The 24,154-nt window shown below is 41.0% G+C and overlaps 1 protein-coding gene across 3 annotated transcripts in view; it reads left to right on the top strand.

Annotated features, from left to right (window-relative positions):
* The window catches only part of TMEM250 (transmembrane protein 250), a 246,081-nt gene that overhangs the window by 133,073 nt on the left and 88,854 nt on the right, over window positions 1-24,154 (top strand). For all 3 annotated transcript variants that reach the window (XM_044058546.1, XM_044058544.1, XM_044058545.1), the window contains exon 2: window positions 17,208-17,248. The gene's annotated coding sequence lies outside the window, so the exon portion shown is untranslated. The remainder of the gene's footprint in view (window positions 1-17,207; window positions 17,249-24,154) is intronic.

Raw genomic sequence — 24,154 nt, 5'->3', positions numbered from 1 at the left:
AAAGGCTTAGGGAATTTTTGTTTCTACCCCAGCATAGGCCTTTAGCTATACCTCCTGTTCTAGATGTGGTAGAGGATGTTTTGCAGAGGCTTCTCTGAACCCTGACTCTTTGCCTCCTGCTCCAGTTAAACCGGATAGATATTATAGGGTGCCTGAAGCTCATAAGTATCTTTTTAAGAGTCCTAGGGCAGACCCAGAAACTGTTTCACAGGGGCCTAAAGGTGTTAAGGCTTCTGTTGTTAAAAATCCTGTTCCTCCAGATAAAGAGGCTAGGGCTTTGGATAGATGGGGAAAGAAAGTGTATACTTCTTCCACTTTGGCCATGAGAGCTTTGAATTGCCAGTTTCACATGTTGAAATACCAAAATTATCTCCTTTCACAATTAAAGTCTAAGGTAGATGCTTTGGCGGAAGGTATTGAGTGTAAAGAGTTGCAGGATTTAGTTCATGTTTCTGAACAGGTGGGTAAGCATTCTTTGCAATGTGGTTTTGATGCTGTGCAGGCCTCTTGAGGGTGGCTGCCACTGGTTCGGTTCTTCGCAGGCACGCCTGGTTGAGGGATCAGAATTTAGCTGAGCATGTGAAAACAAGGATTTTAGATGCTCCTTTACAATCTGATGTGTTTGGTTCGCCTGTGGAAGCAGTTCTAAAGAAAATGGAAGACAAGGCTAAGTCTATGCAGACTGTTAAAGATTTTTTGCAGGTTCAGCCTCCAAGTTTAGTAGAAATTGGCCTACCAAGGGGTGGACATATCCTGCTTATGATTCCCAGTCTAGGGGTAGGTCTAGACGTGGTAGAGGCAGAGCTCAAGGTTCTTTTAGGCCTAGAACAGGCGGCTCACCTGCTCAGTCTTCTGGTGAGGGCAGGGGTCAGTCCTTTCGTAAACAGACACAATGACCTGCCTTTTCAGCTGCCAGAATCTTCTCGTCTGGCAGCACCTTTGGGAGGAAGGATGGCACTTTTCAAAGAAAACTGGAGTTTAATTACCCAAGACAGATGGGTATTGGATATCATTCACCACGGTTACAGGTTTTATTTCCATACCTTGCCTCCTTTCAAAGGCATGTCAGACATTCCTCCTCAACAAAGGAAAGAGGCTCACAAGCAAATTTCTCTGTTGCTCCAAATAGGGGCCATTCAGCCGGTTCCTGTGCCAGAAAGGGGCCTAGGATTTTATTCTCGCCTGTTCCTAGTACCAAAAAGGGGAACACGTGGAGACCAATTTTGGATCTGTCTATCCTCAACACTTATCTGGACATTCCCAAGTTCAAAATGTTGGCGTTACAACAGCTTTTACCTCTGCTGGGCAAAGATCACTGGATGGTAACTTTGGATCTCAAGGAAGCTTACCTTCATGTTCCTATGAGACTAATTTGCAGGAAGTATCTGCGTTTTGAGCTGGGAATTCTCATTATCAGTTCTCTGCATTGCCCTTTGGCTTATCTACTGCGCCCAGAGTATTCACAAAGGTTCTGGCTCCAGTGATAGCTTTCTTCAGGCTAAAAGGAATACAAATCTATCCTTATTTGGACGATTGCCTGATTCTGGCTCAAGGAAGGGCGTGCTTCTTCAGCATTTGGAATATGTGATAGCAGTGCTAAGATGCCTAGGGTATTCTGTGAGCGAAATAAAGTCCAGTCTAGTACCGTCTCAAGACATGTGCTTTCTGGGTGTGAGACTGAATACAGCAACCCAGATGGCCTTTTTAACCCCGGACAAACAAAAGAATCTTTCTCTTTACTTCCATCAACTATCTCATCAGTCCAGGCTGACTGCAAGGACAGTCCTTCAAGCCTTAGGGTTCATGGCATCTTGTATTCTGGTACTTCCCAATGCCAAACTGCATATGAGGAAGCTACAATGGTACCTCAAAAATGTATGGACACAGCACTGCCAGGATTTGGACACTGTCATTCAAATAATACCTTGCATTCAAAAGGAATTTTTGTGGTGGGCTCAGGAATGTCACCTAAACAAGGGACTCTCTGTGACCCGGCCAGAGGCGAGTCAGATTCTAACGACAGATGCCTCAGACACAGCTTGGGGAGCTCATCTGAATGGAAAGTGGATACAAGACAAGTGGCCTGCCAGACTGCAGCATCTACATATCAACATGAAGGAGATGTTAGCAGTCCAGTTTGCATTACTGGCTTTCAAGGATTTACTTCTTCCAGGGCAGGTGTTGATTCTAACAGACAACACAACTGTCATGTGGTACATCAACAAACAAGGGGAACACATTCTTATCCTCTATGCAGGCAAGCAATGATTTTGTGGGAGACTGCGTTAAGCTTGCAGCTGAATCTTCAAGCAAGGTTTCTGCCAGGAGCACAGAACTCCTTAGCAGATGTGTTAAGCAGGCAAATCATGGATCCCCACGAGTGGAAACTGGATCTTCATGTATTTCAGACATTGACAGTGTCATGGGGAACTCCAGACATAGATCTGTTCGCTTCTCCACTAAACCACCAGCTGCCAAAGTTTTGCACGAAAAGGTTTCATCACACAGCCTGGAAAGTGGATGCTCTTTCTTTCAGTTGGAAAAATCTTCATGTGTATGCCTTTCCACCTCTGCCTCTCCTCCCAAAGGTACTTCTAAAGGTCAGACAAGACAAGCCAAGGATGATTTTAATAGCTCCAGATTGGCCTCGGCAGCACTGGTACCCATTACTGAGGAGTCTGGTAAGGAAGCCTCCATGGCCCTTACCTTTGATTCCACACCTATTGTCTCTGAAGGACGGGCATCTGCTCAATGTCAAGCTTCACTCTCTTCATCTAACAGCTTGGCATATTCTGTTTTGAACCATAGCAGGTCTCAGCTTCCTCAACAAGTTTTGAATGTGATTATGGAAGCCAGAAGACCTAGTACAAGGAAAGTGTATGCAGAAAATGGAAGAGATTTTTATTTTGGTGCAGCAAAGGATTTGGATGTTTCTGAGCCAAATTTGAGTGTGGCTCTTCAATATCTTACTGAGTTATTGGACAAAGGTTTGTCTTTCTCTTCCATTAAGATTCATGCTGCAGCAATTTCAGCTCACTATGATTGTGACCCACCATTGTTTTCTCTTCCTTTGTTCAAGCAATTTCTTAGAGGGGCAAAGAATATAAGACCCCACGTGAGCTCCTACTCCTGCTTGGGACCTCAATTTTGTGTTGGAGAAACTCACTCTACAACCTTTTGAGCCTGCAGCTACTGCTGAATTGAAATATTTGTCATGGAAGACTGCTTTTTTGTTAGCCATTACATCTGCAAGAAGGGTGTCTGAATTGCAGGCCCTTATGGCGGTTGAGCCTTTCCTGATTTTTCATAAGGATAGGGTATCTTTACGTACTAATCCTTCCTTTATGCCTAAAGTGGTTTCTAGTGTGGCTTTAAACCAAACTATTCATTTGCCTACCTTTTATGCAGATCCCCAAAATAAGGGGGAAAAGATTTTGCACACTTTAGATGTGCACAGGCAGTTGCGTTATTATTTAAGCAGGACTAAGGATTTTAGGCAGTCTCAGCAGTTGTTTGTTTCTTTTGCTTTGAGTTCTCAGGGCAAGCCTGTGTCAAAACAAACTATTTCTAAGTGGATTGGGTTTTGCATTGCATTTTGTTATTCCCATCATGGCAAGGAGATTCCAGCTGGGATTAGGCCTCATTCCACTAGAGCTACTGCCACTTCAACAGCATTTCTAAGGATGGTGGCAACTAAGGATATTTTGGAGGCAGCTACTTGGAGTTCAGTGCATACTTTCTCTAAGCATTACCACCTTCCTCTCTACTCTAAATCTAGGGCTGGTTTTGCCACGGCTATTTTGCAGGGCATGTTGTCAGCTCCTGCTTCCTTATGATTTGCCAGCCTCCCTTACCTCTGCTTTGGGATTCTACCCAAGTGTTAGGACTGCAGCAATGTGGTATGAAGAACATAGTACAGTTTTGTACCTACCATAAATGTAGATGTTGAAGATCCACATTGCTGCAGTCAATACCCTCCCTCCTTCCCTCTGTGTTTAGGGGTGGTTGTGTGGGTGAGGTTATACTCTTGTAAATTTGTATATATTGTATATATATTTGGTGCAGGAGTGTGTGGTGTTTTTTGGTTTTAGCCTTATCTTTTTAGGGTCTTCTGACATCTGGGGCAAGAAAAGACTGAGGATATGACGTCGGTCATGCGCATTTGTACCCTGACGTCCTGACGTCAGACTAATGCGCCCTGACCGACGTCAGCCATATACTTTGGTATTCGGGCCGACTGGGACAGCGGACTACCCAAGTGTTAGGACTGCAGCAATGTGGATCTTCGAACATCTACATTTATGGTAGGTACAAAACTGTACTTTTTGTACCTACCATAAATGTAGATGTCCGATAGGTATGCATCTGCAGTCAGGTTTACCCTCCCTCCTTCACCTCTGTGCTATACTTCTTGGGTACTTACCCCTCTTTTAGCTAGCTGGGGGGATCTATTATGGTGTATTTGTTTTTATAGTACTGTGCATGTTTGGATTTGTTTTTGCAATGCATATCTCCAAATTTTAGCCTTCCTTAGAGGGAACCTGGCATCTGGGGCAAGAAAAACTGAGGAAAATGGCGTCGGCTGATGCTTTTATACCCCAGACGCTCTGACGTCGGGGAAAGTGCGACATCAGCCGAGGCCAGACCCAGACTTTGGAATCCAGCCGACCGAAGGGCTGCCTGAGGCAGGACAACCCATATGTGATGACTGCAGATGCATACCTATCGGACACCTACATTTATAGTAGGTACAAAACTGTACTTTTTTGCTAGCTTTAAACACAGAGCACAGGTAGAAAGGAAAAATAAGTTAATTTTGAAAGGTCTCATTCCTTCATCTTGTCTGTCTCCTCTTATTAAAAAGAAATCTTCAGAAGAGGCAGTGGACAAAAGTAAGAAATTGAGAAAGTTCAGGCTCGGCTTTGCCTGAGAATATCTCAGAAATGTTGGACCCATCATCTTCCATGGCTCTGACGACTCTGACCAATTCTAAACCTTTAGACCCATCCACCCTCTTAGATCTGACTCTGCTAAAATGTAGGTCACCTCAAACGTCTGCAAAATTTTCTCCAGAACCAGTAACTTCAAGGGTACACACACGTTCCTACAGTAATAATCATCCTGCCAATAAACATTTTCTAACCCATTCAATAAATTTTTAGTATTAAAAATATGTGCAAGAACCTTACACAATTACCTTTTCAGATGAAAATCCAATAATTTGCCAACATTACTTAAATAGAAACTAAGCCAAGGTGGCTTATTCAAATTTTTGTGAACGTTTAGCAATGCATACATAATGGGAGTTATAGGTTTCTTAATATACAATTTATTAACATCACATTCACCCCTTTCCAACAATGCCAATAATTCAGCATTGTAGTCATTCTCAGGGTTCACAGGCAAGTGCTTATATTCATAAGGTGCTGGTGCTATTTTTTCTGCTTCTTTATAAGCTCCTACATAATCTGAGAGAAGACTAACAGAAGCAGATGTGAATAGGCTGATATGAAAATGTCTCAGAACCCAGAGTCACTTGGGTGTTCTGTCTCCATCTTCTGTTGGATCAGTGAGCTTATCTATTATACAACCCCAGCCATTGACTCCTACTCCAGTCCGACAAGTGGTTTTGGAGCTATCAGACCTGAGAAGTCCATGCTTGTCTGTGTCAGATCTGAAGACTTGGCCCTCTATGCCTCTGACACCTTCTCTGATCCCGATGGGACTAAATTTCTTCGACTCAGAAAGGTCTCGGAGACATAGCATTGACAGTGGATCCTAGGGGGCCAGGTGTGACTCCAGTGTTCTCAGAGCCATCCCCTCCTTTCTGAGCCACTGTGCTAGACAGCTCGGTTCCAACCCCTGAGTTGAGGCTTCTGTGGATTCAGTGCTGTCAAGACTGGGTTCTCCCATGGTTTCAGTGTAGTGGAGAGAGCCTTGTCCACCTCAGCGGAAAAGACATCTTTACCCCCTCAGGTCCACCCTATGCTTAACTGTCTACTGTGGACACAGGATCTTTTCATCTTGTTCCACTGGGACAGCCAGTCTGGTCAAACCTCTAGACTGTCTTTATTCAGGACTCTCTGGCACTTCCAAGCCTTGTCTGGAGGCTCTCACCAAAAAGCCTCCTTGGAAGCAAATGTGTAGGCACTTAGACTCTCCACAAGAGTATTTAATGTACTAATTTTGATGAAGGGGAAGGGTCCCCCAGGTCACCCCATGAGGACGTCTCATTCTGTGAAATACTCACTTTTGAGATAGAAAGGTGGTTGGTGTTCCAGTCCCCCTTCCCAAAAGGAGTCAGTGTTCCTTGAGGCTTTCAGAGCCATCTCGGCCACAACTTGGCTAGCTTCCCCTGGCAGATGAGGTGGTACATCTTATCTCCTGCCAGGCTTGGAATGATCCGGATGTTATGGAGCCCATCCCCAAATGCCTGACAAATATCTTGTTGCACCCAAGGATAGGGCTCATTGGAGCAAGGATCCCTTGCTTTGAACAGATTTGGGAACTATATTTATGCCTTGCCAACCTTTGCCCTTAGATCACTGAATTATGTGGCACATATGACGAGATTTCAGAGAGAATTGATCAAACAGTTTTCCAGTGTTTTTGCAACTGGCCACCCTTCAGTATTTACGAGGGCATTAGATAAGACTGATTTTTTTTCATGCATCAGAGGGCGCTTCTAGAGCTGTGGGTTCAGGAATAACCATTTTAGAAGGTACTCCTGGATGTGCCTTTGCGATTTTGAGGAGCCCTTCATGTCTTTGTTTATCAATGCTCCTTTTGATGGAGCCACATTATTCAGCCCTAAGGTGATGGAGACTCTCTGTAGGAGAGAACAAGATTGGAAGCCTTTATCTGTTACCCTCAAAGGACCTTCTAAAACCCAAGTGGTGGCAGAAAGATGTGGTTCAGAAAGATGCAAAGATTTTCCCAAGACTCCTATGGGAAAGAGATCCCCTGGGGAGAGATCCCCTAAGGCCAGAGGGGGGAGTTCTAATAGAAGATGCCGCCGTTGTGGCAGAGATGACCCATAACACAAGGGCTTCAGAGCTCCTTTCTTAGAGAAATCCATTCAACGTCCCTGAAGGATTACATGACTTCTGCAATCTGGAGGCACTGTGGGGATGCTTATCCCTGCACTCAGAACCCTAGATAGCCATTACTAAGGATTCTTGGTTACTGAATATAATATCCAGACGTTATTATATACCATTTCCCCTTCTTCCTCCAAAACACAACAAAAGAATTCCCAACATCCCACCCAGTCAGAGGAAAACAGCAGCTACAGAAATAGAAAAACGTCTGAAGAAAAGAGTCATTCAGCTGGTCCCACTAGACCAACAAGGATCTGGAACCTACTTGAGATTCTTTTTAGTGCCCAAGAAGATAGGGAACCTGAGACCAATTCTGGATTTCAGAAATTTAAACCTTTGTGATTTTGTGAAACACTTGAAGTTCTAGATGGTCACTGTTCGTCCATCCTGCCACTCTTACTGAAGGATGATTAGATGTGCTCCATAAACCTCCAGGATGCGTACTATCCTATCAAAATACACAGGCACTCCAAGCGATATCTACACTTCCAGGTGGGAGCCAGTCGCTACCAGTTCAGAGCATTGCCCTTTGGTCTCACCACAGCCCCCAGCATGTTCAAGTGCATGGCAGTGGTTGTACCTCACTTGAGACTTCACAGGTTCCCGGTGTTTCCTTATCTAGGTTACTGACGTCTCTGCTTCCACCAAGCTTCTACTTATCCAAATCAGAGATTACTTGCTCCATCTTTGTTTCAAGCTAGGCATTGCTGTAAACTGCACCAAGTCACAGCTCTCCCCAGCACAAACTCTGGAGTTCATTGATGCATGCCTAAATACCCCAATGCAAGTATGCCACAGGAAAAAAACATTACACTTCCTTCTCTTCATTCACATCCAGCCAGACTAGTCTTACAGCTACTGGATTTGATGGCAGCTTCAATGATCTTGGTACCCTTGGCATATTTTCACATGAGAATTTTACAGTGGACTCTAGTAGTACAGTGGTCAATAAGGCATCATCCACTGATGCCACCTATTCGTATCACAAACATTTACAAACTTTGCATAACCTGGTGGATTCATGCAAAAAAAAGTTTCTCTGGGTCAGCATTTCCCTCTTCCTGTGCCCAGGCCATGGTGACAATGGATGCCTCCCAGACCGGGTGAGGGGGACATTACTTGGGAAGGACAGTCCAAGGTATGTGGTCCCAGATAGAGGCCAATCTTCACATCGGTATCCTAAAATGAGAGCAGTCCTATTGGCATTGCAGGTTTTTCAAAATGTTTTCCTTCTAGGTATGACTGCTATTCAGACAGACATGCCAGTGGTCTGGTACATCAACAAACGGGGGGAATCCAATACTGTCCCCTGTGTCGGGAGCAGTGGCAGTTGGTGATTTCTTCTGGCCACTTTCTCTTGGCATAACATATTCCGGGGAAGCCAGTGTGCTAGCGGACAAACTAAGCAGTTCCATCTTACTCCTTCATGAGTGGTATCAGTGGTGGAAATGATATTTTGTTGATGGGATCAACTGTTCTACAGTCTCTGATTGTCCCCTCAGCTCCTAGTGCAGCAGATACTTTGCCTTGTCCTCCTGGAGGGGGAGTTGCCGAGAGACTGTCTAATTCACAGTTGGCCCTCCAGACTACTATACATGTTTCCTCCCACTTCTCTCATCCCTAAGTTTATTCAGTGGAAGAGTAATGTTATCCTCATTGCCCCAATCTGGCCTTACCAATTGTGGATTCCCCTTCCTGTAGTCTCACCTAGTTCACCCTCCCTGGATGTTAGATCCTGTTCAGGATCTTCTGTCTCACCTGGACATTCAATCCTTCAAGTTGACCAAATGGTTTCTCCACATCCAGTGATGGCTAAAAACTTTAGGCTTTCTTCCCCTCCATCACATTTTTATGTCATCCCAGAAAGCTTCTACCAGGACAATTTTATAAGAGCAAGTGGAAAAGATTTTCTATCTGGGCCCATCGGAGACCATTTTCAGCATCTATTCCAGAGATTTTTGATTTCCTGGCTTCCATCTTCAACAATGGAGCTAGTTGTTGGACAGTTAAGGAGCTGCCATCTCAGATTTTCACTTGGGCGAAAACCACTCTTCTCTAGCTTCTTTGAAGTTAAGTCAAGCTTTTCTTAAGGGTACCTTTCTGCTTTGGCCTTCTATTAAGGACTGTATCCCTCCATAGCACCTAACAGTTATCCTTCAAGCTTTGACACGACCCCACTTCAAACATTCAGCCAGTTCAGAATTAAAGTATTTGACATGGAAAACATTTTCCCTGTTGCCATTACATCAGCTAAACAGGTATCTGAGCTCTAGGCACTTTCTTCCCAGCCACATTACCTGATTTATAAGAACATATCCCTTCAGACTAACTGTTCTTTCCTGCCTAAAGTGGTGTCAGAAACCAGTCTTAACCAGCCAATTAACTTACCAATCTTCTTTTCAAATGTTTCCAACAAAGGAAAATACATGCTTCGTTTATTGGATGTTCATAGACAGCTTAGATTCTACATTCACAGAACTAAAGACAAGAAATTCAGAACAACTGTTTGTCTCCTTTTCCAACACTAAGCTGGGCAAAGCAATATCAAAAGTAACTTTAGTCAGATGGCTAATGGATTGCATTGTTTTCATTTACATGATTAAAGGTTTATCCTTACCCAAACATCCTAAAGAACACTCCACCAGATCTATGGGCACATCATCCAGTTTTTGGTCCAAAGCGTCCATATATGACATTTTTGCAGCTGCTACATGGTCCAATGCTCATATATGATTAGCTCATTACAAATTGGACATCTAATCTAGGAATATGGCAGCTTTTGGCTCTACTGTACTTTGGAATACCTTCCTTTAAGGCCACCCAAGATTACTGTAGCTGGGGATTCTTTCCTATCAGTTGAGGAACAGATTACAAAAACATCAGATATTATAGCTAGGTACTTACCATAGCTCTACATCTGTGTTGTCTGTTTTAATCCTTTCTCAACTTCCTGTTCACTACCCCTTTCTTTTTGACTGTCCCCTAGTATGCCCTGAGGGGAGTTCCAAGGCTCCAGGGCTTCCTTTTCTTTCCTCTTCCTGCTGTTTCACCCTTGCGTAATAGTTGTTGTTTGCCTCGGAGGATGTTAATGGCTGATTATTCAACTAGACACAATATGAGAAAAAAAATGAGGGCAAACTCTATCCAAGGTAACTAAGAAGGGCGTTATGGTTAAGGAAAGTGACCGAGGAAGGATCCATTGTTGAAGAGGAGCTGGTTTAGTACAGCTAGGTAAGCGAAGGTTTTAGGTGGGAAAAGGGGGAAATATTCCCATGAAGCAGAGAAATGATGGAATGGGGACGGGGGGGTTCATGTGAGCAGTGATCATGTGCCATAGTATGGAGGACTACCTAGTGGAGCCAATGAATATGTTGGTGCCACCCAGTGAAACCCTTTGAGGTTTTAGCCCCAAACTGTACTCCCCATAGAGGCAGGGGAACACAAAGCTGCCACAGAGAAAGAACAGTATTCTGGCTCAAGTCCTATTCCACACATTTGTTAAGCCTTCCCTGAGTATAATTAGGGCAAATATAGAAGCACTTAGACTCTCCTACAAACTTCGGAGTTAGCATATTAAGTAATATATAAATTCATATCCAAGGAGGATGACTTCACACTGATTTGGGAGACTAAACATGAGTTGGGCAGAATTATCACGTAAACGTGATGACTGATACAGACTGTTAGTTGCATTAGAATGTAGAATGAAGATGTTGCCATTAAGTTAGTTGTCAACATTCTTAACATGTATTATTGTTTATTTTTTAAGGAAGAGCAGCTACTGCTTCTGCTGATGACTTTCATCCTCTTTCCTTTTTGACTTTCGTAGAATTGGGAAAGATAACATCAGATTTGTGCACTGAGGGAGGATTTTCTTACAAGGAAGAGTATGACTTGGGTGGGTAGTGGACCCCATCTGTCTGGGGAAATAGCATCACACACGGTCCCTTGTATGTGTGCTCACAAGGTTTTAGTTGAAACAAAAGTGTGCGCTTATAGTCATGGCACCATCCTGTACTCTCCACTAAAGAGTGCCTTTCCCTTGTAAAAACTTACACCCTCCTTCTGAAGAAGAAAGTCTGGCATCTGCCCTTTATCCTTCCTCTTCCTAGCTTTCCGTCCAGCTCTTCAGTTGCAGCTTAATTTTTTTTAACACCTTTATTGAATTATCTCTTGTAGGGTGGCCGCAGTGGTGAAGCGGTTAGCGTTGCTGCCTTGCAGCAAGAGGTTCTCCGGTTCGATCCTTGGCTGGGGTGCCTTCTGTGCGGAGTCGCATGGGTTTCCTCTGTGTGCTCCGGTTTCCTCCCACCTCCCAAAGACATGCTGTAGATGGATTGGACACTCTAAACTGGCGTGAGTGCGTGCATGTGTGTGCCTTCTGTGGAAGGTTGGGCACTGGACTGGCAACTCGACACCGTAAAACTCCACTGCCAGTCATGAGCGGACAGGTGATCCTCTGCGGCGACCCCTAACCGGGAAAAGCCGAAAGAAGAAGAACATTGAATTATCTCTTGTGACATAGGCACATTTACTTTATATAAAAGTAATCAAACTGTATTAACAAGTTAAAATTAACAAACATTGTGCTTCACATATATTGCGATACATCATATAAACTACGCAACATTGCATAAATTATTCAATTCCTGCCACTTTTTTTTAACCAGAAACATCTTTGCTTATGTCGAAAGTGATAGTTTATTAATCTTACTGTTATATAAATGTTCTAGTTGCAAGCATTTTACATCACAAACCATACTGGCAACGCTCCCACCTGCAAACATTATACATCACTTATAATCTACCCAACCATCTTGTTCCATTATGAGCACAGTTGGATGCCCTACCTCAGTGTTCATAATTGTCAGCATTCTGAGTTCATCGGGCAATATTGAGCATTAGCATATTGCAGTCGCAGTGCTTGTTTGACTTTAAAGTAGCTTAACAGCTTGGAAAAGAAATAGTATACCAGTGGTATAATTATGCACATAGCTTTGTGGGTTAGACATTGATTTGGCTTTGAGGAGATGGATGATGAGGACTGGTGGTGCTGTGATAGCCATCACTTCAGCCAGACATGTCTCAGAGCTCCAAGCTTTCACAGGGACAGGGTTTCCCTCAGACCAAACCCTTCCTTTATGCCAAAAGTGGCTTCGGTTAGTAATCTCAACCAATCCATTGAACTGCCCATATTTTTTCCAGAGTTCTCTAATAGAGCAGAATTCAAATTTCACCAGTTGGATGTTCACAGGCAGTTGCGCTTTTATATTACATAGAACGAAAGATCTTAGAAAATCAGACCAGCTGTTTGTCTCATTCTCAGAAAACAAAATTGGGTCTCCTGTTTCCAAAGTAACTTTGTCTAGGTGGTAAGGATTTACCATTTAGAGTGAAGGCTCATTCTACCTGATCTATGTCTACCTCTACAGCATTTCAGGCCAGGATGTCTATAGATGATGTTTGTGCTGCAGCTACATGGACATCTCCTCACACCCTTATTACTCACTACAAATTGGATTTGGTATCCAGAGGCAGATCTTCTTTGGTTCCACAGTGCTCAGGAGTATGTTCCACTGAGCCTCCCAGGGTTCAGGTGCTGGGGATGCTGTCCCACGGGTAAGAATGTAGGCGAGATTGGACTACATAACATCAAGAAGTTATGTACTCATCATAATGTTCGATGTATGTAGTCCATCTCGCCTCACATTCTTACTAACCCCCCCCTCCATCCCCCATCCTGGAGGACCTAAAGGTTAGTTCTGGTTTCAGTACTCCTTTCATTATTGGAATGTTTTTTCCTTCTTTGTGTCATGTGGATGAAGGGGAGTGATTGAGCTTGCAGCAAACAAGATCTGGGGAAAGGGAGCAGTGTAGTATGGGATACCTCTTAGCCCAGCCAATTGAAAGACTTAGAGCTAGAGTATGGCCGGGTCGGAGTCGCGGTTCAGCTCCAAACCCTACGGGTAAGAATGTGAGGCAAGATGGACTACATACATCGAACTTTATGGTGAGTACATAACTTCTTGTTCAGGCTTATTAATAGTTTGCAGTGTAACTTCCTGTTGTATGGTGACTGAAAATCCTGTTTGCATTGCGCCATTGTAGCCTGATGTCTTTAGTGCGCCATAACTCCAGCGGATGGATTCTTAAACAGTTTGTGCTCAGGGCAAGGCAGTGTGCCAAGATTTCTGCTGTAACTGGAATGGCAGAATTCATTAAAGAAGGTTTATGCACTTGCCAGTGTAATGTATGAAAATGATAAGCATGCAAGCCTCCTTAGGTGATCCCAGTTTCTACACCAGAAGCTTAAAAGCATCTGTGAAAGTGTTGCCACTATCATCACAGCAAATACATAAAGTATAATTTAATGGATCATGGTGTTGAAAGCTTCCAGAATCACAAATGGGTCATCTCCACACTGACAAGGAGGGATGCTCATGTATGAGAGTTCAGATCCACAATACTTTTGGGTTGAAACCTCCACTGTAATGTATCCCAGGATACAGTTGTACACAGTGGGCACCATGCATATGAGAGTGCCCTTTGACTTAAGTATCTCATTTTTAGAAGCAGATGAGCTTTCAGCTTGTGTACTGCTTGTCACTGTATTCTGCACACTTCCTGCCTCTTTCTTTCTTTTCTTATCTTCTCTACCTGTGTCAAGCATGTAGTTAGGATCTGTTCCATTTTTCCTTTCTCTGTATATCCATCTTTATATATATATATATATATATATATATATATATATATATATATATAATATAAATATATATATATAATATAAATATATATATATATATATGTGTATGTATGTGTGTGTATGTGTGTGTATGTATGTGTGTGTATATATATATATATATATATATATATATATATATATATATATATAGATGTGTGTGTTTATATGTATGTTGTATAATATATGTATGTATATACGTGTGTGTGTGTGTATATATATATATATATATATATATATATATATATATAATTTATTTACTTACATTTGTTGACCGGCAGTGTCCGACTGGACGTAGGTCCATTTTCAGCGGAGGCCCGGAGAGAAAAGCTCCACAGTTAAAATAAACAGACAGTAGTTACATTGGATTACATAGCGATTAACAATATAACATAGCAATTACTTACAGCATATTTACAGATGAAGAACATGGTACATCATAAAATGTGTGTGTGTGTGTATGTGTATGTGTATGTATGTATATATATATATATATATATATATATATATATATATATAAATTGGATCTACTTCAGAAGCTCTAAGTTTTAAAACTTCGAACTTCTAAAGGCCAAGACCATTAGATCGATGTTTTGAAACTTCGAAAACTTAATAAAAGGAAAACAAATTGTTTTATGTTTTTGCAGGGGGGCAAGCCTCCCAGTGCCCCCCACACCCCCTGCTAATTAGATATACCAACTTTGAGATCACACTACAGTGAGGAAAAAGGTAAATATCCCATTCCGTGCTGTACGGCGATCTCCATTCAAAATGTTTAAAGTTTCAAAACTTCGCTCTTATGGTCTCGGCCTAGTTTTGAAACTTCGAGCTTCTAAAGGGGATCCATATATATTTATACGTGTGTGTGTGTGTGTGTGTGTACATACATCTATATCTATAAGGGGGAAGTTTGTGTCATTTGTAAGAAGTAGTGATACCCCTGTGTCCATATGCCCCCTCTGCATACCATTGCTCCCAGTAAGTAACATTATAAACCATTTTGTTCTCCTCTGGACTGAGTTTGAATCCCCCTCCCAATCTTTCAACCTACGATATAGGGCTGTAGTCCACAGTTGCACATAACCCACCACCTGTATGCCGGCAGACACTTGCTTAAACAGATTTCGCAGCAGAGAAGTCTGCCTGCTGAAGAGAAATAGTTACAGTTGTTGCATGCATATCTTTAGTTTGCTTCTAATGAATATCTTCATGATTTCTTCTGATGATCCTGGGGAGTGCCATACATATAATGTGATTGTTACATAGACTGTGTCTGAATCTCATTGCTCTTCATTGACATCTCTGGCACAGATTGTGAACAGAGTTGCTGTGACTCTTCCCTCTTTTCCTTTTAGTCTGCATGGGTTAGGGGTGTAGCTTAAAAGATGCTTTGGTGCAGTGTTTACATCTCTCTGGCTTACCCTGAATCTTTTGGAATTCAGTCCCAAACCCATTGTGATGTTTTTGTAATTGGTCCGCTAACTTTTCATTTTGTATGTGCATAAGATTCTATATAGTCCTAAGCATACTTTTAAAATAGTTACTGCAATGGTTATACCACTCCACAAGGGGGGAGCCACCACGGAACCCGGGAACTACCGCCCATTAGCCTGACAAGCCTGGTCTGCAAGGCCATGGAAAGTATCATCATGGAACTTGTAAACAAAGACATCGGTAATCTCCAAACTCTGGACTCCACCCAGTTCAGGTTTGTAAAAGGCAGCTCATGTCTCCTAAACCTGATAGACTTCTTTGAAGCAAGTCACCAAAGCCGTAGACAAGGGTAAGGTGGTTCACACAGCCTATCTAGATCTTGCCAAGGCTTTCGACACCATCCCCCACTCTGGAATTATAGATAAACTCAATAAACTAGGTATAAATCCGTATGTCACAAGATGGGTTGGCAACTGGCTCACAGACAGAACCCACGCTGTGAAAGTAGCAGACTCCAAATCCAACTTCAGACCAGTGACAAGTGGAGTACCACAGGGTTCAGTCCTGGGTCCTCTCCTGTTTGGTATCTTCTTCTCTGAAGTACAGGCTAACACAGAAGGTCTTTGGCTAACGAAGTTCGCAGATGACTGCAAACTAGGAGCCATAATCGAAACTCCTAAAGATGTGGACATCCTACAAAAGAGCCTCACTGAGACAGATGCCTGGTGTCAAAGCCGTGTCCTCAAGCTCAGTGCCAAAAAGTGCATTGTCATCCCCTTTGGTAAAAAAACTGTACCCATGAACTACAACATAGGCGGTAGTATACTTAACACCGAAAGTGTGATGAGACCTTGGGACACAGGTGGACAGTAGTCTCTACTTTGATAATCACATCGCCACAGTAGTCAGGAAATCCTTCTACGTGGCAGACCTCATCACAAAAGGTTTCTCATCCAGAAAAATGAGGTCATTGTTCCCCCCTCTACTCATCACTCATTAGACCCATTATAGAGTACAACGCCCATTTTGGTATGTACCTCACAAGATCTCTACAACAACTGGAAAGGCCACAGAAATACCTCACAAAGAGGATTACCGGCCTCAAACAGATGCCCTACACAGACCGTCTCAAAAAACTCCAGCTTTACTCCGTCGCATATCGCCTACTCAGAGGTGATCTCTGCCTAACATACAAAGCTATGTCAAACCCAGAGCTGTTGGACATGCTCCACTTAAAGAAATCCCAATCCCTCTGAGCTACATGCTCTAGGGACCTAAACCTCGTCACCACAATAAACAGAGCATGCCGGAGAGATAGATTCCTGTCCCAGAGACTTCCCATACTCTGGAATAAACTACCTATCTATATCAAACAAAGCTCCTCATTAGCACTCTTCAAGAAAAATCTTGATGATTGGATGGGAAATAGGAAATTCACCCCGGGGATCACCTCTATGGCTCTGCTCGACAGTGGCACAGGAAAATAATTTTCTTGGGTGGCAAAAGCAAGGGTACCTTTTTAGCTGGGCTTGTATAGGCCCCATGGGCGATAGCCTAGACCTACCTATGAACTGTTCAGTTATTTCTATCAAATTCAACAGATAAGATACTTAATTTTAAGATTTAATAAATATTCCAGAGCAGGTAACAGGCATCTTCAGACATAAGTTCTTGGTTGCTTCCTTCTTTATTCACCTAGTGAGACCCCCCCCCCCCAAAAAAAAAAATCCTCCCTTAAATACCAGGTGGATTTACTTTACTATCGTGTTATTCTTTTTATAAAGTGTGTGTATAGTAAATGCACTTTTTAGTTATATTTCATAATTCTTTAATAATTTATATATTACATTTTATGATGTTATTATTACAGTGTATATCGGTACTGAAAATATTTACATTTTTAGGTATTTTCATAATCATCTTTGTGTTCCCCTTAGGTGAAATTATACCTTTCCATCATGAATGCTTACCAGGGCAGGTAAGTAATTTTTTAGTCAGTCTTTTAATTTGTCTTTATTGCCTTGTTTTTAGCTATTCTGCATCTGATTTTTAGCCTTTATACTTTGTACTTTTTAAAAGTAGGTTTCTTATGTATTCCCAGACCAGAGTTGGCAATGTATTTAATCATATCCCTTGAACATCAAATAATGTTTTGAACTGGATGAATATCAATTTTTCTAAAGCACCACGATCTTATGACTTGCCAGTATATTGCTGGATTTGACATGAGCAGTATATATGATAGATATCAATGTATGACCAAATGGTACAAGCAATAGTCATAAAACAAATGAAATCTTCCAGAAAAGGGTGTTTTACTGTCTTTGAGCTAGTGCTGAGCAAAGATCAGACTGACATAGCCCAGTACCACTCTCTGACCTTGCTAAATGTAGGCATTCAGCTACTGTTTGGGCTGGGGAGAATTGGTAACCAGTGGCTTCTTTAGTGCTAGAAAATAATTAGGGTTTTATTCCAGGACTGCAGTAACAGAAGACTGGTGGGCCTCCTTGTGCAGGTTGGACAGCTGGTTGCTCCAGTACTGGCTATTGATATAGATGCCAGGAAACCTGGCCCCATATCATAGTCATTCACAGGCACTGGTTTCCAGACAATTTTTTAAGACGTGGACCTTGGTTCAAGTAGGCCTCTCGATGTGTCATAATGCTTGGTTGAAATGTGAGATTAAACAGGGATGTCTTTTGTTACCTTCACTCTTTATGGTTGTAGCTAAGTTGCTGACCAGTCTCCTGAGGCAGATGTTCAATAAGAAGGGTGGTGGTAAAAAACTGACACAGAATTGTTGAGGTTAATCTTTTGGTGGATTATGTGCTGATGGTTCTCTCAAATTCTTTTTTTTTTTTTTTTTTTTTTTATATATAGAGTATTTTATATTTTATTTTTTATTTATTTTACATTTGTTAACCGGGCTAGTCTAGCTGGATACATGTCCGTTTTCAGTAGAGGCCCGGGGAGAAAAGCTCCGAGAAGGACATAAAAAGAGATATAAAAGTCATAATAGATCCAATTAAAAAAATACAAAAAGTCATAACAGGTCAAGTTAGAAGATACAATTGTAAAAAAGCATAAAAATGTTTTTTTTTTTTTTTTATTCAAATGCGCAATAGTCAGTGAGGATAACATTAGCAGTAAGCATCAATGTGTGATGTACAAGAGATGGTCAATATGCAGTATATACATATATTTTATTAGCAATGTTATGGTATTTTGTTGCTCTAGGGTAGTATTATGAGTTTCAAAGCAATTATTAGTTTAAAAGGAAGGAAGTTAGTCAGGGTTAGTACAGTTGCATAGCCAGTGTGTCTTAAGAAATAGCTTTAGTTTCTTCTTAAAGAGTGAAAGAGAAATTTCAGTTGTAAGTTCAGTAGGTAGTAAATTCGATAGTTTTCCTACAGAGTTAGAGTACAGGGAGTCACCTGATGCGTTATTGGATCTAGAAGTGTTGATCAGCAGTTTGTTTGAGGAGTGTAAGTTCTTGAGGTTTTTGTAAGGTGTAATGATGGTAGAGAGTATTGGAGTGTTGTTGGGTTGATGCAGGGTCTTATGGACAATGGCAAGCTGGAGAAATTGAAGATGGTTAAGAAATTCTAGCCAGTCTAGTTGTTTTAGGTTCAGACAGTGATGAGTTCTGAAGGGAGAGCCTGTAGCAAATCTAGCAATATTATTATAGGATGTTGCCAGTTTGTTGATGTTATTTTTTGAAAGGTTAGAATATATAGGGGAAGCATAGAGTAGAGTTGAGATTAAGTGGGTTCTGGCTATAGTGGCCCTAGCCACTGGTGTAAGAAAGGGCTTGATTCTATAAAGGGATCCCAGTTTTTTGTTCACTGATTTTATTGTGCTGTTTATATGACTATCAAAGTTGAGGTTGTTGTCTATTGTTATTCCTAGGAGTTTAGTGGTTATGTCGGGGGAAATAACAGTACCATCATTAGATGTGAGTGTGAGATGAATAGGGGTGGAGTTTCGGGTTGGTGTAAAAAGTAGCAATTTAGTTTTTTTTTGGGTTAAGGAGGAGGCATCGGTTTGAGAACCATTGTTCTACAGTGTTGAAAGCTTTTTGGGTAAAAGATTTAAGTTCAGTTTGAGAGGTGGCTCTACAGATAATAGTAAAGTCATCTGCATATTGAATGCAGATGTTATGTGGGATTGCTGATTGAAGGTCATTAATATAGATGGAAAATAGGAGTGGGCCTAAAATGGAGCCCTGTGGAACACCGAGGGAAATAGGAATGTTTTGCCAGAGTACAGCCTGTTGCCGGTTTTCAAGGTAAGATTTGAACCAATTTATGGCTAGGGGATTAAGTGAAATGGATTTCAGAATGTGTAGTAGGAGTTGGTGATTAACCATATCAAAGGCTTTAGATAAAACAATAAAGACTGCAGAGGAAAGAATATTATTGTTACGGTTTTTGTTGATGCTGTCTGTGAAGGATAGTAGGGCAGTGGTAGTACTGTGGAAAGGTCTGAATCCATGTTGACAGTTGGCAAGTAAGTTGTTATGGAGAAGGTGGTTTAGTAGTTGCTTATGGATGCGAGAGTAGATTGACTGGGCTGTGAAAACAGCATTTATCTTAAAATTTCATACCCTCAAGAAATACTGCAGAGTGGGAAACTTCTTTCTGGCTGTTGAGAAGAAGTGCTTTCCATGAAGTGGTCACCATCTCATGTTAAATATTGGTGGTAGAAGTTACTTCTTCCTTAAAGCTGACAACTTTGGGGCATACCTGTCAACTCTCTCTGATTTCACCTCAAATATTTGCTCTATCCCTCATAAAAGATTTGATTTTCTGGTATTGTAAAGGAATACATTCAGGCAGTAATGCCATCATTTTATACTCCTTATTGTCAAAGTATGCATGTTGATGCTAAACCCAAGGTCATCGGCAAACATATGCTCTGTATATGCCTTTTCAGTTGCGGGGGTAGGCAAAAAGCAGTAAATTGGGAAAAATGGTTTTGTTCATTAAAATGTTATGTTTCTCCCTCCCATCTTGTTCCTGTTTTCCTCCTCCTCGTCTCTACTGTGCTTTCAATTCCATTGGCTGACTTAGCATTGATAAATTGGCTACTTGCTTGTAATCTCTTTTTTTGAAAAACAAAAGGCTTTCTTTTTTCTTTTGTTTGAGGGAAGGGGGAGGGAATATTGCAATGCTAAGAGCAAGATGAGTCATGACCTATTTTTAAGGTGGAGGTAGGGATAAGTCCAAGCAGAAAACCCAGTGTACCTGTAAGCAGAAGTGTCCATTACCAGCTGCAGCTGTATTGGCGAACTCCTTAATGACCATAAATAGAATTGTAGCAAGTATTTCCATTCCTTTGCCTCTTTTTTGATTTGGCATTTGGAATCTGATCCTCAGTTCAGATTAGTATGTTTTCCTTTTGCTGCGACCATGACATGGAGGGTTATGTAGTTGCCTGCAATTGTTGCAGACTTGCACAAAAAAGACTTGGAAAGTCAATTGCTAACTGCTAGCTACTAGCTAGTGATTTTTTTTTTGTATTTTGTTAAGGCCAGTTTGGTTTCTATAGCTGTGTCTGTGTTCTGGTTCTAAGTTGTTAGATAAACTGGTCTTTGATTGGTAGGGCTGCGTTTTTCCTTCTGTAGGCTGCTCCAGGTTAAGAAGTAGAAGAGAGGCGCTTTGCTGTCTGCCTGGACATTTCATTATTTTGCAGAGTCAGTTGGAGTAAATCAGAAAGTGGTGGTCAAGGTTGAACTGCAGTTATCTACACTAGTTGGCTGGAAGCTTACTGTACTGGATAAGTTCCTTCCCATCCAAACTAACTAAAGTAATGCATGGTAATTTTAAGTTCCTTGTGAGGAATGTGAGCTTCCTATGATGACATTTTTAGTAAACTGTGTTAATGTTCCACATTTTGCCCATTTGTTTCACATTATGTGAGGTACTGTAACATATTCTGCAGATGGAAGATAGAGAGCTATGTTTGCAGGATGCCTTCAGTAAAGAATTACAACTGTGTTAGTGCCAAAATAACTGGTAAGTTTATGACCTAGAGGAGAGAATGATTTAATATTACAATTTAATGAGTGCTGGGACTGACCAGAGAAGTTACAGTTGTAGTCTGTGATCTTACAAGGGGAAGAATAAACTTTAGAAAAGCCATGCATTGCATTACAGGACAAAGCTGGCAGTAACACAGGGCAAGCAGTACTACATTGAGATCCAAGCATTACTAACAAGTTTAACTCTATATCGGGCCTTTACAAGTGGGGTGGACATGGAGGAGTGATGGACCTAGTGGTATGTGATTGGTAATGTGAAAGGAAGGTGTGAATTCTGTGAAAGCAGAAGCTGTACGTTCAGTTCATTATTTAATTGAAAATTATCAGCATTTTTTGAACAGCATTAATAACATATGTAATTCATTGTTGCAGATTGGTTCAATATCTATAATGTTGGCCTGTTGGATCTGTATTTTCAGTTTGGGTGCTATAATGAAGTTCTGTGCAGTTTTAATATTGTCTGTATCTTAAGTATATTTTTGCAATTATAATGTGCAGTGGCTACAGTGCCATACTTTAAAGTGGTGAAACCTGTGGTGTCAAATTAAGAGACAAGTGACCATGATGGCTTTAGATCATATGAATTTACTGACGCATTTTGCACTGTGGTTGGGTGTTACGAAGTTTTGCTGAGTATGCTGCATATAATACTGTCTGCAAGCATTTCTGTTTTTGGACCTTTGTTTAATCTTTCTCTGATTTCCCATGTCAAACTAAGATTTTATTCAGCAAGATTGCATATACCATATTGTTGCACTGCCTTTGTTTTAAAACTCTGCTCAAATATCCAGAAATATTTTATGAGACAGATTGATGAAGATAAGAATTGTAGTTATAGAAACAGATTTGAACAGCTCTTTCTGTATTCCTTAGTGGGTTCCTATCATGTCGTCAAACATTTAAATTGTCGAACGCCTAAACGTTGACACCTAAATGTCGAATGCTGAAAATCGCAAATGGCCAATTACACAAATTTTTTCCCAGGGAAAAAATTTGCTTGCCCGTCATTGGGGATTTGCCCTTTTCTCCAATGTAGAGCGATCTCGGAGTAGGTATATTTAGTTAGAGGAGGTGTGGGGGGTGGCGAAGCCCCCCCACTTGGTTAGGGTTTTAAAGTTTGTCTTTTTTTTTTTTGGCCAAGCAAATTTTTTCACAGGGAAAAAATTGCATAATTGGCCGTTCGCTGTTTTCAGCGTTCGACATTTAGGTGTCGACTTTTAGGCGTTCGACAGTCTAAATGCTCAACATTGTAATATCGATGCTTCCTTAGCTGTAGATTGGACAGGGAGACACAATTCTTGTATATAAATGCTTAAATAATGTTGCATTAACAGCACAACCAGGATACAACAATTTTTTGTCAGTGTGGCTCTTTTCTTTGGAGAAAAGCTCTTTTTTTTCCATAACAGGGCTGAGAAATTGTTGAATGACCTTCCATCACAGAGATGAGAAATTTTGGAATGAGCTCCCTACAGAGATCAAGAAGGCCTCTAGTCTCACCATATTCCAAACATTTAATAACCACTGGTTTGGTGATAGGGATTTTAGTCCTTGCAGCCAGCAGACTGATTTAATACCTCTGCTTAGGGTTTGAGTTTGATACTCACCAAACATTGAAACATTGAACGTGTGTATTTCTTTTTCAAACACAAAGGAGCTTCCAGTGCTAAGAAACAAACAACCAAAATGAAATGCCCAAGTGCTAGAGCCACATGACCCAACTCTCCGGAATCCCACAATGTAAGAGTAATAATTAAATGGACTTTATTAAACTTAAGCAGTTTCATCCAAAAAATCTGTACTTCATCAGAACTGTTTTTACAAGATATCATAGGTTTAAATAAACAATGTAGTTTTCACAAGGCTAATCTTGCCTAGCTTTCAAGTGCACTTGCTCAATTAGATAAAAAAAAAAACATAAATTCAGTTGTTTATAATACATAACAAAAAAAAGGTTAATTATAAATGTGATCATCTGATAGTAAAAAAAATGTTTTGTTGTTAACAACCCATCATTCCAAGGAATTTTATCAATTAAAAATTAAAAACAGATGTGCATTTATTATATTTTAAAAAAAGCACATAATGCAGTAAAAGTTCCACATTTGGCAGCTTGTAATTTTAACTTACTATTTATAGATATGGTGTCATTTAAGCCAGGAAGCTAGCCTTGTTCCAGCCTGATTATTCTACCAAAGGCTTTAAAAGCTCCCTGGCTAAAGAGTTTCAAGCTGTTGCACCCACCTGTCACAAATGCCCTAATTGCATTGATGTACTTTCCACCAAGTCTGCAAATGATGATGGACATAATTTGCACAAGAATAATATTTATTCTTGTAATAGCTTCAATAGTTTTAAGCACAGTAATTTACAGATTTTTGATGTTTCCTGTAGTCTGTTTCAGAAAGGTTTTACATTTATGCCAGATGGAAAAAAAAATTACATTTCTGACTTAGTGGGCAAGTTCACTTTAAATCTATGCATTATTTTAGTCATGTGACTACTCAATGGATTATTTAAACCGATGACCTCTTTTAAAGGCAGTTCTGATGAAGTCCTGACTTGTTGAACAAAAGCACTACTTCTTTTTTTCACTACCTTGTGGAATTCTTGAGAGTTTCTTCATGTATGGCTTGTAGCACTGGTGCATTTCCTTTTGGTTCAATATTTCTTTTTCAGTTATAACATACAGTGACTACAGTGCCATGTTTTAAAGTGGGTAGAGCTGTTGTCTAATTCAGTAGTGTGGTGTGTTGCAGTGGCAGTGCTAAGTATAGAATTGTAGTCTTGAGTTTGTGTTCTAGCCAAGTACCTGGTTACCTGAATGTTATGACATTCCAA

Source organism: Protopterus annectens, chromosome 16.part0 (assembly GCF_019279795.1).
Source record: "Protopterus annectens isolate FY-2018-M chromosome 16.part0, PAN1.0, whole genome shotgun sequence".
NCBI classification, from domain to species: Eukaryota; Metazoa; Chordata; order Ceratodontiformes; family Protopteridae; genus Protopterus; species Protopterus annectens.
This window is presented reverse-complemented; position numbering and strand designations above follow the sequence as displayed.